The sequence below is a fragment of the Sorex fumeus genome, unplaced genomic scaffold (assembly GCF_029834395.1).
Source record: "Sorex fumeus unplaced genomic scaffold, SorFum_2.1 ptg000169l, whole genome shotgun sequence".
NCBI classification, from domain to species: Eukaryota; Metazoa; Chordata; class Mammalia; order Eulipotyphla; family Soricidae; genus Sorex; species Sorex fumeus.
Genome location: NW_026606226.1, coordinates 9432289 through 9449044, shown reverse-complemented (window position 1 = coordinate 9449044; position 16756 = coordinate 9432289).

Sequence of the window (16756 nt, the reverse complement as noted above, 5' to 3'; positions counted from 1 at the left end):
GGCGGAGTACATACCAAGCACCACCAGACCAAGTACATACCAAGTACCAAGTACATACCAGTACCTACCAAGCGCCACTTCCTCCAGCTCTACCATTGATCTCCCAGCCCCAGACTATTGCCAGGAGTGGCCCTCAGGCTACCGCTTGGGAGGCCCAGAAAAACAAACAGAAAAGTTAGTTTTGGTAGATAGTGACATTGCAAATGCCTGCCTCACTCTCTCTGACTCAAAGCCATAGATGGATTTTGATAAAGTATCCTGGAGCTTCCTGACCTTCCCGTGCAGGAGCCAGTTTCACTCTGGTGACACTTTATAAACTGGTCCTACCGCCCCGTTTTTACAGAGGGACGTTGATGGGAGCATTGGGAACTCCTCTGGCAATGGTGAGTTAAGAATGAGATTGGAGGGATCAGAGAGGGAGAGAGAGAGAGAGAGAGAGAGAGAGAGAGAGAGAGAGAGAGAGAGCGCTCAACAAGCTGAGAGTAGGCTTTATATGTGGGAGGTGTGGATTTGATCCCCAGCACTGCCCCCAGAGAACCACCAGGAATGACTCCTGAGTGCAGTCAGGAATAGTCCCTGGATGTGCCCCCACCGCCACCCCAAAGAAAAACAAACATAAGAATAAGCATAACAGTGAGGGAGACAGCTCAGCGGTCTGGAACATATGCTTTTCAAGCTGGAGCCCTGGACTTGATTCCTGGCACGGTCCCCTAAGTACTGTTGGGTATGCCACCCTCCCCGCCCCCACCCCCGCACACACATAATGAAAGAAAAAGAATGGAAACTCCAAGTTAAGGATGACTCAGTGATAGAACAGTTGTCTTGCAGGCAGGAGGCCAAGAGCTTATCCCCTGCATTATCCCACATCTGACTGGGTCCAGACAACACGGCCCTTGGGGATGCCCAGAGCCATAAGCTAGAGCCCACCACATCAAGGCCAAGTATGTTCAAACAGCATACAACTACCAATGGGGGGCAGACTAAAAATATTAGAACTAAAATTATTATTCACCCAGCACCCTTATAAAAATAAAAGGATGGACATTCTCAAACATGGCAAGGTGTCTTTGAGACCTATGGAGGGGTGAGGAGAAGTTGATATTCCTCGTTTCTTGGGACAATTCCATCTTGCAATTGGGTTTTTTTCTCCTCTATGCACCTTCACTCATGCAGAGAAAACAGTAATTGTTCGATTAAAAAAGACATGATTCTGGGAGCAAGAGCAATAGTACAATGGATAGAGCATTTGCCTTGCATGCAGCAGACCTGAGTTCAATCCCCAGCATCCCATATGGTCCCCCGAGCACCGCCAGCAGTAATTCCTGAGTGCAGAGCCAGGAGGAACCCCTGAGCATTGCCAGGTGTGACCCAAAAAACACAAATAAAATGAAATAAAACAAAAGACACAGATTCCTTAGATATATCCCTAAGGAGGAGAAAGGACTTAGTTTATTAGATAGTATCAAAGAAATTCTGTTCCAATATGTTAAAAAAAGTTCTCCAACTTTATGAATACATAAACCTTGATGGTTGGCTTTTCCTTCTGTAATTAAGCACCTGAATTTTGATGCTCAGGCGTCCCCATTCAGAGAAGGCTAGCTCACAAGAGCATACTGCTAGCCATGTGACTAGGTAAAAATCCAAGTCAGAGATCAGAGAGATAGTACTATGGGTAAGGTGTTTGCCTTGCAAGCAACCACAAGTTTGATCCCTGGCATCCCATCTCCTGCCTCTTCCTCTGCCAGTACTGCCAGGAGTGATCTGTGAGCTCAGAGCCAGAAGTAAGCCTTGAACACTCAGGTATATTCCAAATTCCACCCCACCCTCCCCCACAATTAAAGAAAATGAAGGTTCTTCATCTCATTCAGACCTCTTTGTTTGATAGATGTTGACTTATTTAGATAACTGTTTGGGACCATGGTTCTCTCTGTTTTCTTTTCTTTCTTTCTTTCTTTCTTTCTTTCTTTCTTTCTTTCTTTTTTTTTTTCTTTTTGGGTCACACTCGGCGATGCTCAGGGGTTACTCCTGGCTCATGCACTCAGGAATCACTCCTGGCGGTGCTTGGGGGACCATATGGGATGCTGGGAATCGAACCTGTGTCGGCCATGTTGGCTGCATGCAAGGCAAACGCCCTACCCGCTGTGCTATTGCTCCAGCCCCTGTCAGCCCCTGTTTTCTTTCTTTATGCCTGCCTCCCTCCCTTCCTTCCTTCCTTCCTTCCTTCCTTCCTTCCTTCCTTCCTTCCTTCCTTCCTTCCTTCCCATTGAAACAGAGGTAAGACTCAAATGGTAGGGCACATGCTTAGCATATGCAGAGTGTTGGGTATGATCCCTGGTACGGCCTCCTGAGCATCACCAGTTGTAGGCTAGTGGACCCCAAGTAGTGCCTGCAATGCTTCCCCAAGAACGTTGACCATGCTCAACATTAATAGAAACTGGACTCCAGGGGGCCAGAGAGCTAGTACAGCAGGTAGGGTGCTTGTGTTGCACACAGCAGACCTGGTTTGATACCCAGCATCTCATATGGTCCCCAGAGCGTTGTCAGGAGTAACTCCTGAATGCAAAACAGGAGTAAACCCTGGGCATTGCAAGGTGTGGCCACAAAACAAGCAAACAGACAACAAAAAAACTGGACTCTGTGCATTCTCTCTCAGACTCTGCAATGACATGTAGTCCTGGTGTGCTGGGAAATGTCCAGGTCTTATTAGTAACATAGCACTGTAGCACTGTCCTCTCGTTGTTCATCGATTTGCTCCAGCGGGCCCAGTAACGTCTCCATTGTGAGACTTGTTGTTACTGTGTTTGGCATATGAATACTTCACGGGGAACTTGCCAGGCTTTGCCGTGTGGGCGAAATACTCTCGGTAGCTTGCTGGGCTCTCCAAGAGGGGCAGAGGAATTGAACCCGGGTCAGCCGGGCCAGCCATGTGCAAGGCAAACACCCTACCGCTATGCTATCGCTCTAGCCCATTAGTAACATACTACTTTTATTTCAGATTCCAGGTGCTTATTGCTGAAGGGTATCTGTAGTCATGATAAGAACCACTAGGACCAGTTCAGCCACAACACTGCTTATCAATAAGCTGAGACTAGAACAACAATAATGACAACAAAAAACATGTCAGTGTCATACAATTCCACCTAATAGAAGACCCCCTAATGCCTTGTGTGGATTTCACCTCCCTAAACAGATTGCTATCTGACAAAACGTTGTCTCACTTGAATCCTTGACAACTTAAGGTGTTTTTATTTAAATGTTACTTAAACATGTTCAAGCATGAGACGAGGCATAAATTTATGGCTTCTGTAGCCTTGATAACAATATCAGCAACATTAAAAAAAACTTTAAGATTAAATAAAAGGAAAGCTAAAATAAAAAAAGATCCATCCATTTGATAAATAAAAGGAAAGCTAAAATAAAAAGATCCATCTATTTGATGAAATAGATAATGTGTTTTGCTGAAAAAAAATGACAATTTTTAATCATCAATCCACAGCTTTAATGAACTATTTAGTGTAATGGTTTCCCTTCAGTACGATACTAAGGAATAAGAAAACACTGTTTTGGGACATTTTTCTATTGCACACTTACTACTAAGGATAACACTCCTAACTCTTGAAAGCATTCATAAATAGTATGGAATTAATGTATTGCTTCTGCTCATTTATGACAGTACGTACTTTATGATATTTGCTGTGTGATGACTCAGTTCAATTCTGCCTCTTGTCTCTATCTCACTCCTTGTAAAACTTTCACTCACCCATTCATTAAGCTTCCATGTGGACTGAACCCTCCTGTCATGTATTCCATTTGCTTCATGATTCTTTTTTAAAATTCTTCCTTTCTGTCCTTAGTCTAAAACTAAGGGAGGAAGTCAAAGTAAAAATTCGTTCTCATCAATGCTACTCTACCAAGCTTGACATTCAGCAGCTTGACAGAGGCAAAAATCAAATAAACAAACAAATTAACTTGGAGTAGAATTCTGAATCAAAGATTGCACAGAAGAAAAAAAAATTCTCAACTGTGCTTAAACCTAAATTTTTTAAGTTTTCGAAAAATTTGGTATTAGAAAAATTAAAAAGCAAAAAAAAAGCAAATAAGGAGGCAGTTTGCCATGTTTAAAAATGACCAGATTTAATAAGGAGCAGATAGACAGTCTCTCAAAAGTTCCCTGCCCCAAACCACAGCACACATCCCCACTATAAACTATATAAATATATATGGCATCTGGGGACCTGGAGACAGTACGAGGGTTAGTGTGCGTGGAAGACCAGTTTGATCCCTGGCACCATATGCTGCTCCCAGGATCAGCAAGTTATCCCCGGAATCCCCTACACCTCCAGGGATGGCCCTAGTTATCCCAGCCTTAGCAGCAATATATCCTTAGGTCCTAACATTGGACCACTGGTGTGATTAGCTAAATATCACCAGGAGTGGCCCCTTAGCACCTCTGAGGGTCGTCTGAGCACCACTTGGGAGCCCTCCTCTAAAGGCATATATATATTTATACATATATATATGTGTGTGTGTATGTGTGTGTATGAATATGTTATAGCACATACAGTTTATATATGTTACATAATTTATAGATAATAGAACACTTAATTCTTAGGACTCTACAATTCATCACTTTTCTCTCTCCTATTTTTCCTCAGTGAAACTAGTATTGTCAAACAGCAGCAGCAACAACAACTAAATTCCCTAGAGAATTTAGGTTCTGAAACAGAGATCTAAGGAAACATACACAAAATGTGAATCTCTATTAAGAAATGTAAAACTGTGAATTTACAAGACGCAGGAAAAGATGCTGCAGGCATAACAACCGTTTTCCAAAAAGACTAGAGAGTAAAAGAAAGGCTGTATTTCAAAAGACAATAGCTGAGAGTTTTCTTAAACAATGTAGGGCATGAGTCTTCAGGATATAGAATTAAAGAACACAATCAAATTCAGGATTAAAAAAAAATTTAGGGGCTGGAGCGATAGCATAGCGGGTAGGGCGTTTGCCTTGCATGTGGCCAACCCAGGTTCGATTCCCAGCATCCCATATGGTCCCCTAGGCACCGCCAGGAGTAACTCCTGAGTGCAGAGCCAGGAGGAACCCCTGTGCATCGCCGGGTGTGACCAAAAAAAATTTAGACATTGTCATTTCTTTTTTTTTTTTTTTGTGAGTTCAGAGAATTTTATTTCGTTTTTTATAGCAACTTACATGTTATTATTATTATTATTATTATTATTATTATTATTTTGGCATTGTGGTTTCTAATACTATTAAGATTGTGTTCCAACACCTTTTGCCCTAGCGTCCCCTACTCCACAGCACCACCCCCCACTCCCCCATTGTCCCCATAGCACAGGAAGTTCCATTCTGCAGATGAGCCCTCAGGTTCTGTTACCTTTGGCCATTTCTTATTCCCTTACTCTGTTGCTTTATATCCCACTAATGAGGGATCATTCTGGTTTTGTTTCTCTCCTCTGACTTACTTCAAGAAGATCAAAAAATTTAGCAGGGGCTGGAGCGATAGCACAGCAGGTACGGCGTTTGCCTTGCATGCAGCCAACATGGCCAACACAGGTTCGATTCCCAGCATCCCATATGGTCCCCCGAGCACCGCCAGGAGTAATTCCTGAGTGCATGAGCCAGAAGTAACCCCTGAGCATTGCCGGGTGTGACCCAAAAAGCAAAAAAAAAAAAAAATTAGCAACCAGAGTTTTTTTTTTTTAAGTTACATAGCAGGGAACATTAGTTAAAATGCTAATTGACTTCTAGACAAATCTTAGCAAGTTCCAAGTCAATGCAAAACAAGTTTAATACTGTTACCTTGGAATCCTATCCCCAACTACATGATATTTTAAGTGGAAGCTCATATTATGCAAAATAAATATTTTAATAGGACCCTGAGAGGTTTTGCCACTCGAAGATCCTTGCTAAATGAGTCTCTTTTAAGAATTTGTTTGAAGAAGGAGCACCTTGAGAGGAGGAGCAAGAGCTGAGGGTGAAAGACTGCTGGGAAGGTCCTGGCTGGACTTTGCCCCCTGGCATCCTCCCCAATACCTCTCTCATTCGCCACAGTTTCTGCTTCCCTTCCTGGTCTTGTAATTCACTGGCCCCTATTACATCCTCCCCACTGCAGGGAATTTTCTTCTGATTTGTCCATCCTTCCACAGGGTCCCACAAGAATGACAGTAGAATATCAGTGAACATGATTAACAGGAAAACAAAGATTAATCTGCTTAACATTTTAAACGTATTACTCACTCCTAGAGTGAGTATGTTAATTTTGTTGGATTTTACTGAAGTCAAAAGATGACAATTTAAAGACTAGTATCTAGAGTCCCTACAGGTTTGGGTCACAAACTTGAACCAACTGCTTGAGGACTTTTTGGCCTCTTAACTCCTGATTGCTCTGATTTTTTTTTTTCCCTGAGCAACAGGTTAATTTTAACTTTTATTTATGGGCTTATCCCATTCAAACTAGTAAGTGTATGTTTATTATCTTTTCTGGACATTTGGGGCTTGGTGGCTCAGGCAGACTTGTGAAAGGCAGACGTCTCCAAGAATCGGCATTCTTGAGATTTCTGGGTGCAGTATTTATACTGGCATGTGCATCTACGGAGAGCTTGGTTTCCACCTTATTCCTGTTCGTGCATGTCATAAACGCAAGTGTGCAAACTAGTAGTAAAGTTACTCTACAGCCAAAGGGCAATAATGCGCACACTCCGGGAAGCCAGCAGCTCTCATCCGACTGGTTCTTTTAGAGTCACTGTTTGAGAAAACGCTCTCACCGGAATTTCTGCTTTCATTCAGCAGGAAAGAATTGAAGCTTAAATTACATTTGAGTTTCTGTGGTTTCTCGGTGTGTGCTCTCTGTCCCTCTTTCTCTCCTTTTAAATCACCTTTGTTTTGATATAATGGGCGGGGGAATTGTCCATTAAATTTAACCCACAGTGAGTAATGCAATGCTGACGTCAGTCATGAGAACTGGAAACACAGCTCTTCTAGATAAACCTGAGGAGGTGAGCTACCCATTGTACAATACTTGAGTCTTTCTGTAGATGCTTTCTAAAGAGACCCCTTTCCACAATGTAGCAGAGATTTCCCAGCCTGATCTGATAGAGCGCACCCAGTGGGGAAAATGTTATGGTTCCTTTCTTACAAAAAGGAAAACAGGCACACAGAACTCAGATACAATAGCTTTGGCAGAGTAAATCATCCACCTCTTATAATGAGAAAGACCCCAGCCCATGACCACTTCTCCTGCTCCTCTGCTTAGGGATAGATGAGGTCTTGCAGTGAAAGGGGCAATTCCCAAGGGGGTCAATCTCCTCCGGCCCCCAGAGGAGCATGACCTTCAAAGGAGGACATTATTCAAAATATTCAACAATAGCATTCTTATTAAAGAGTGGATTGAATGCCTTCCTAGGCGTTTTCTCAAGCCCATTTAAAATTATGGTGAAGATTTAACGTAGCCAAAAATCCACAAAGGTAAAGAAAGCAAGAAATAACCAGGGAGGAGAAGGGGGGTGGGGGTGGGGGGGAGGGTAATTGTGGAAGGACAAAAAGGCAAATGGGAGTGTTCATTGACTTAGAATCAAGGAAGCTGAAGTCTAAGAAGGGAAAGCCAAATAGCCAGAATCTGGAAAACACCTGAGTGCCCAAGAGCAGATGACTGGTTAAAGAAACTTTGGTACATCTACATAATGGAGTACTATGTAGCTGTTAGAAAAGATGAAGTCATGAAATTTACATACAAGTGGTACTACATGGAAAGTATCATGCTAAGCAAAATGAGTCAGAAAGAGCGGGATAGACACAGAAAGATTGCATTCATCTGGGGAACATAAAGCAACAAAAAGGGAGACTAACACCCAGGAATGGCTGAGATTAGTACCAGGAATTTTGCTCCATGACTTGGAGGCCAGCCACACGTGCTAGGGGAAAAGGAAGCTCAGACAGAGAAGAGAGCACCAAATAAAAGATGTTGGGAGGATCCTCCCAGGGTGGGAGAAGCATGCTGAAAGTAGTCTATAGGCCAAACATGATTGCCACTCAATGCCTCTCTTGCAAAACACAGTACCCAAAAGAAGAGAGAGAGAACAAGGGGGAATGCCCTGCCACAGAGGCAGGGTGGAACTGGGGGGATGGGGGGTGGGAGGGATTCTGGGACCCGTGGTGGTGGAGGATGGGCACTGGTGGAGGGATGGGTACTTGATCATTGTATAACTGAAGCCCAAGCACGAAAATTTATAAGTCTATAACTGTACCTCATGGTGTTTCACTAATAAAAAAAATAAATTATAAAAGAAAAAAAAAAAGAAGGGCAAGCCAAGAGGCAAGCTACTTCCCACTACAGAATTGCAGAAAGACTGGAAGTGGAGTGCTGGATATCCCTAATATTGAATATAGATAAAGTTAAAAGAAAGAATAGCTGAAAGTATTTATTAAAAAGAGGAATACTTGGGGGCTGGAGTGATACTACAGTGGGTAGGGCGTTTGCCTTGCACGCGGCTGACCCGGGTCAAACTCCCAGCATACCATATGGTCCCCTGAGCACCACCAAGGGTAATTCCTGAGCACAAAGCCAGGAGTAGCCCCTGTGCATCGCTGTGTGTGACCCAAAAAGCAAAAAAAAATTTTTTTTAATTTTGAAAAAATTTGAAAAAATAAAAAGAGAAATACATAAGAAATAATGATTAACTCAAGGCAAAAGAGAAAATGATGCCAAGAAGTCAATACTCATGGCTTAGCTGTGAATTATATTTACATGGACATAAAAAAAAATGCAAACACAGAATATTATCCTTAACAAAGATATGTGCATAGTTAAAAGGGGAGCAGCTTAAAGTATCTAAATGTTCATTTTCAGAGGAAAATTATAGAGATAACAACTAGAAGAATTAGCTGTTGAAGCATTTGGGTGGGGGAAATAGCAGAAAAGGAAGGAACCAGCTACAAGAGTTTCAAATGACTATTTTGCAAATATGAAAAATTCGATATAGGGGCCGAAGTGATAGTACAACAGGTTGGGCCTTTATCTTGCACCTGGCCGATCATGATTTGATCCCTGGCCTCCATATGGTCCCCTGAGAACTGCCAGGAGTGATTCCTGAGTGCAGGGCCAGGAGTAACCCCTGAACATCACCAAGTGTGACCTAAAAAAGCAAAAAAAAAAAAAACCCAAACAAAAACCAATAACATAAAATAAAATTGGATATATATGCAGGAAAGAGACTTCTTTTTTCACAATATATCTTTAGAACTGAGTTTTATTGCGATGATATATTTAACTTAGATAAGAAGTAAACTCGAATAATAACCACACCTATCTTGTGTATTATTGTGAGGACTAAGAATAAAGTGAAAAATTCTAAGCCTAGGCTCTTGCTCACAGTAGCACCCAGTTGCTCATTCTTCTATTATTGTCAATGTGAAATGACTTAAATACTAAATAACAAAGTACAAAAAAAGGTAATAAACAACATTTTTATTGTCTAATATGTTAATATTGGAAGATGGAAGACTCATCTTTTAAAATATATCTCCATTTCTATTTTCAAAAAGAGGGATGGATTACGGTAGAAGTAAATGAATAAAAACTAAGTCAAAGAGGTTGGAGAGCTAGTCTAGGGGTTAATGCAACTTGCCTTGTATGCAGCTGACCCCAGTTCAATCCCCAGCACCTCATGGTCTACAGAACACTTCCAGGAACAATCCCTGAGCACAGAGACAGGAGTAGCCCCTGAGCACCATTGGGTGTGTCTGCGCCCCAATCCCCTCCCAAAAAAAAAGTAACTTAAAAAAATATAATCAGGGGCTGGAGCAGTAGCACAGCGGGTAGGGCGTTTGCCTTGCACACGGCCAACCCGGGTTTGATTCCCAGCATTTCATATGGTCCCCCAAGCACCGCCAGGAGTAATTTCTGAGTGCAGTGCCAGGAGTAACCCCTGAGCATTGCCCAGTGTGACCCAAAAAGCCAAAAAATATATGTATAATCAAGACTATAACCGCTCCACCGGACCTCACACCAGGCTGTTTCACTCGGGGCTCCCTAATTGAGGGCTGGTAAGACCTCCTCCTCGCCCTAAGGGACCATCCCCCGGCAGCTGAAAACCTCCAGAACTCTACCACCACCCTGCTCACGGTCGTCCTCCACGTGCTTGGGCCGAGTCTCACCCACGAGTGAACCTTTCCCTGGACCACGCGGCTTTGAATAAGACACACTCTACTCATAGTCCAAGAATACCGCACCACATTTGATGGGATTCAAAGTAGGAGCCAACCAACCTTAGAGGGAAATATTATATTATTTCAGTTCCGCTTTGAGGCAGGGATGGAAACACCCAAAATGTTTCCATTCCAATGGTGGTGGGAAGGTGTAATGGTAGGATTGGTGTTTGAATATTAAATGCAATCAAATATTATGAACTATTTTATAAAATGAATGGTGGCACTCTGTCACTGTCATCCCGTTGTTCATTGATTTGCTCGAGCGGGCACCAGTAACGTCTCCATTGTAAGACTTGTTGCTATTATTATTTTTGTTTTTTGGCATATTGAATACGCCACAGGGAGCTTGCCAGGCTCTGCCATGCAGGCGGGATACTCTTGGTAGCTTGCTGGGCTCTCCGAGAGGGACGAAGGAATCAAACCTGGGTAGGTCGCATGAAAGGCAAATGCCCTACCTGCTGTGCTATCACTCCAGCCCTTATAAAATAAAAAAAAATTAAAAGATAAAAAGAATATCCCTCCCAACCCCCATCTCCACCATCCCACCCTGCCTCTGTGGCAGGGCATTCCCTTTTGTTCTCTCTCTCTTATTGAAAAAATAAATCAATAAATAAAAAGAATATAATCACAAAATAGCTTGGAAATATGACTCAATATGCATCTATTTTGCAAACATGAAGCACCATCTCACACCCTGATTTCAATTCTGGTGGCTCTGGTGTTGGTGCCCTCCCCCGTACCCCAATAAAGTGTGCAATCTCTGAAGCACAGCAACCAAGTACATGTGAAATCCACAACTGAAGTGCGTGACTTCAGGTCACTGTAGTGACATCAAAACAGAAGGAAAAGAAAATGGAAAGAATTACATGCGGACGCAAGAGAAGAATATGACCAGGATACATACCCAGCAGTACTCAGGGGCTACTCCCAGCTTTCTTAAAGTTAAAATTGAAGCTAAAAATACAGAAATTTTACTCCCTGACAGCTAGATTTTGGAGGGATTTTATGAGAATGGATAATCAGGGAATATGCTTCTGGTTTTAAGAGTAAGTAACCAACTGGTATGCCTGATAAAGGGGCCGATTCATGACAAGAGGAGGACATAGCACTTTTCCACTGGAAAGTATAACAAAATATAACCCATTCAGGGTTACTTCTTTCAGATAAGAAATCACCTGGAACCAGCTGTTTCCCTTGCTCTAATGTCATCTGAATCTTTTTACTATCTTTTCTTAGTATGGTTTCTGCCAACATGTTTCAACCTTCATTAAAGATACATTGGGTGGGAGACTCCAACAATAGTACATTGGGTGCGAACAATAGTACATTGGGTATGGCATTTGCTTTGCATGAAGCAGACTGAGGTTAACCCTCTGGCATTCCCTGGGCACTGCCAGGAGCGATTCCTGAGTGCAGAGCCAGGAGGAAGTCCTAAGCATCGCCTGGTGTGTCTCCCACCCCTCTCTTCCCTGTTCCTCCTCCCCACACCAAAAATAAAGATACACAGGGCCAGAAAGTTAGCTTAACAGGCTGAGTTGTATACCTTCTAGAAGGCCTGAGTTTGATTCCTGGCATCACATATGGTTCTTGAAGTACCATAAAGAGTAGCCACCCAACCACGACTAGGTAAGTACCAAACCAAACCAAGACAAAACCAACTAGAAAATACACAAAAGAATTTCCTGGAGATTGTGATATCTTAGTCATCCTTTGATGACTCCTTATCTTAGGGTTCTTGGCAAATTCACAAATTTTAATTTAATATTGATTATTGATTCTACAGCCTCCTCTACTTCATAACACAGCCCCTTTCCTTCCAAATTCAACCACATCCCGAGCAAAGTGAAGAAAATATCTTACTAATTTTATATCATGTTAGTGGGTTGTTCTGTGTTTTACTCTCATTGTTCTCCTTTCTCTTATTTTTTCCTGTTCATCTTTCCTTTTGCCTATTTAGATGTACCTCTTTTGGCTAAAGACTGAGTCACACCTATCAGTGCTCAGGACTTTCTCCTGGCTTTGTGCTCAGGAACCACTCCCAGTGGTGCTTGGGGAAGCATATATGGTACTGGGGATTTGAATTGAGGTAGAGTGCATGCAAGGCAAACACCTTACCTTTTGTACTATCTCTCTGGCCTCTGGCCTCTAGGTTCCATTTTTTTTTTGTCCAAGAAATCTGTTACAAGTACACTAGTAGACATTCTAGTAGGCTTCCTTTTCCCTGGACATTACCCACAGTATTTATTTCTGTTGTGATCAGAATTAAGGGTAGATGATCCAAATCCAAAATTGAAATTGTGCCTAGATAAAAATAATAGAACATCAATCAACCACACCTTTACATCATCTAATCTTTTTATCACTCAGATGTCCTTGGGAACCTGTTTATGCCCACTGAACTACCCCAGTTGTCATATAGCATGTGACTTTCTAAGTGATATCCCTTTGATATGTATGACTTATTATGACTTTCCTCCCCACACAAGACTGAAATGATCATCAAGTCTATTTCCGTATCTACAGTTTCAGACAGGAGAAGGCATGTGAATGGAATGCTGGCAAGTAGCTTTTAAGATTCACTGATAACGTCTTGGGGGAAAAAATGTCAATGATTTTTGGATACCTCTCAGAAATGAAAGAAAAATCATCTTGCAATTCTCAAGCACATCCCACTGATTTTGTTGCTCAAAGTATCACTGACTTGTGTATATGTGTAGGGGACTTGATTAATTCAGTTTACCTTGATGGATTGGCTGGTTTCCATTCCCTTCCAATTTCCTAGCAATCCAGCAGAGAACAGAGCTGAAGGTGAGAATTATAATGACCCTGGAGGATCTTATTACTGACAGACTATTTCCCTCCCAGGGTCTATGCTGCTTGTAAGGGGTAAGTGACAATTTAGTTACCAGTCCTGACCGTTACTGTAAACAAACAGTACTGTTCATGCTCCAAGAACAGAGGCAGACATGGCTACATGGCTTGACTGCTCCCATTTCCTCCACTAGCTAGCCAGGGATGAACTTTAACAAGTTGGCAGCTTTTCTTTGCATTAAATTAATGTGCACTGCTGACATTTTACATAATAGCTTTTGTTTTAAACTATCTGAAAATGTCCACATTAATAAAGTCTGAAGCTAAAGTGACAAAATACGGTGGTTTCTCCAGTATAAATGAACAAGTTAGACGTTATGAATGAAAGAAACAAGATTATCCACAGCACACGCAAGTTCTGCACTCTTACATTAGGCTTAGGGAACATTTACGGTGGCCTATTTGATTCCCCCATCATCTTTGAGGAAAGCCTCCTCTATTTTTACGAGTCTTCGAACTGACAGAGCCAAACTTCCCAGTCAATCATAACAGTCCTGAGTCTGGATGAAGGCTAGAGTATCTCAATTTAAAATGTATTCCATTTTACACTTGACCTTCCTCAATTTTTTTTTGCTTCTAGCCTGGATCTTGCTTTTTTTCTTCTTTTTCCAGGCATAATTCACTACTATTGTAAAGGGTCTTCCTAATGGTGGCAAGTGCAGGGGAGAAGAGGTGACCTTCTAATTCAGTCTCAGCCATCCAGGAAGTTGTAGGAGTCACACTGGAGGATGCTGGGGGGTGTGAATAGGGGAAAAGTGGTGCTGGGGATTGAACCCAGGGCTCCTGAGCTACATCCCTTACCCCCAATCTCAGTCTTTCATTGCACCCTTTTCTCTGGCCTGGGACCTTCCACAGGTATTTCCACTCACATAACCTCTCCCTCATCTTAGGAGTCACAGGAAGACAGGAGACATTTTCTTGGGAGAGAAACCTTCAAGTTTGTGCAGTCTTTAGGAATATATCACATTAATGAGGGCATCTATTTCAGATGATCACTTGATCACTTGATCCCCCGTTATTCATTGATTTACTCGAGCAGGTACCAGTAACATCTCCATTCATCCCTGTTGCGTGCTAGCGTAGCCCAATGGCATCTGTTCGTTCTAGGAACACACAGAGCCTCAAACCGATCTTTCAGGGTCTTGACGAAGAAGTCTGACCATCTCATAGGTGGGCGTCCACCCGATCTTTTGACGTCCCGTGGAATCCAGTCAGTAATGGCTCTAGTCCAGCGGTTGTCTGTAAACCTCATTACGTGTCCAGCCCATCTGATTTTTGATGCCTTGGCAAATGAGACAGCGTCCCTGATTTTTGAGCGTTGACGGAGATCAGAACTCCGGATTCTGTCTCTCATTTGAGTGAAGCGTGATATTCCAAGCATAGTTCTTTCGATTCCTCTTTGAGAGACCCGAATAGCGTTCTCATCCTGTTTTCGTAGGGCCCAGGTCTCTGAGGCATGTGTTAATGCAGGAAGAACAGTGGAATCGAAGAGATGTGCTCATAGCTGGAGGTTCTTTGTCCTCTTAGTTATTTCTTCAACGCTCTTGAAGGCATTCCAAACCACTCTCTTCCTCCTGCGTAACTCAGGTGCCAGGTCATTCATCATGTTGATTTCTCGACCTAGGTGTATATAACTGTTACATTCGGAGATGGTGGTTCCATTGAGAGCGAATGGAGCGTCCAGAACGAGGCTGTTTCTCATAAACATTGTCTTCGTAAGATTCAGCTGTAGTCCGATCTTTCCACACTCACGGTCGAAGTCGGTCAGCATTTGTGCCGCTTGGCTGATGTTTGGTGTTATTAGAACGATGTCATCAGCAAAGCTGAGGTGGAGGTGATTTCAGATGATCCCCTTGAAAACCTGCTATGACTGGACCACTTTTTTTTTTCACTTTGTCAAACAGGAATTTAATCTTTCTTATCTCTGGTTTTCTCATCTGGGCTATGTGAGTTTTAGAAAGAGCTTATATAATATTCCTAGAAATGCAGAGTACTTTCTTGATGTCAAGTAAAGCTTGGCCATTACTTCCTTTTCATTGAAATGATATAGTGGAAGAAAGAACTCAAAAGTGTTCAGAGAACTCGTGGAATATTCGTTTTTAATAAAGGTAAAGGCCCTCCCGTTGATCGTCGATTTGCTCGAGCGGGCCCAGTAACGTCTCCATTGGAGACTTTGTTGTTACTGTGTCTGGCATATCGAATACTCGCGGTAGCTTGCCGGGCTCTCCGAGAGGGGCGGAGGAATCGAACTCGGGTCGGCCATGTTGGCCGCTTGTAAGGCAAACGCCCTACCCGCTGTGCTATCGCTCCAGCCTTCGTTTTAAATACTGTCCTAAAAGCTCAATGTTATTGTATGACCGAGACTTAGACCCGAAAGCTTTGTAACTGCTCTCACGATGATTCAATAAATAAAATTATATATATATATATAAAAAAGCTCAATGTTGTTAAATAGGTTGATCCGAAACACAACTACCCGAGAGGATATTGAACCCCACCACCCAAGGGCAAGCTAGCACCTGATCCTTGACTGCCACCTGCTGGCTAACAATGCACCAAACAGTCTCTTGATAATTGAATTCCCTAAGTAGGAGAAATTACAGACAACAGGGCAAGAGTTATTAAGTATATTTAGTAGCAGCCCTCTCAACCTGAATTCTGTATGATATCCAAATAGTTTTTGTTTGGGGTCTCAGAGACTACTGCCAGTGGTTCTCAGGAGATCACCCTGTGCAGGGGATCAAACTTTATCTTCCACATGCAACTAGCCATCTGAATGATATCCCTGACCCCTCAAATTTTTATTTTATTTTATTTATTTGAGGAAAGTGTTGGACCACTCCTTGTGGTATTCAGGGGTAATTTTTATTTTATTTTATTTATTTGAGGGAAAGTGTTGGACCACTCCTTGTGGTATTCAGGAGTAATTTTTATTTTATTTTATTTATTTGAGGGAAAGCGTTGGACCACTCCTTGTGGTATTCAGGGTTAATTTCTGGCTTGGGGCAGTATGCAGTGCGTGAAACCTCGCCAGGTTGGTCACGTGAGACTCAAGCGCCTTTACCCCTATACTATCTCTGTGGCCCCTTCATAGCAGTTTTGGTGGATGATGTTGGTGAATGAAAATGATTTTGCAGCCATATAAGTCATATCTATATGAATCAAGGGTACATAGGAGACTTTTATCCATTACTGTTTTACTTTCATATGTTAATTTTTATGGTTTTATTATGGCATAATTTGGTGGCATTTTAGGAATGGATTCAAATTACGTAATTAGATCTGTTTTAATTATTTAAATTAATTATGACATCTCTGAGTTCAGAGGATTCCAGAAGGCAATCTGTAATTCTGATACTAGTTGATCTGGCTGATAGCATCAGAATTACTTTGTCTCTATTTCTTGCTTGCAAAATCAGACTATTTGGAAATAAAACTAAGGAAGTACTATTATTATTTTTTTTTTAAAAAAAGCTCTTTGTGGTCCACAGCGATAGTACAGTGGGTAGGGAGTTTGCCTTACACCGGCACACTTGAGTTCCTTCCCCGGCATCCCAGATGGTCTCCCCAAGCACTTCCGGGATCAATTGCTGAGTGCAGAGGCAGAAGTAACCCCTGAGCATCACTGGATGTGACCCAAAAAAGAAAATAAAGGGAAAA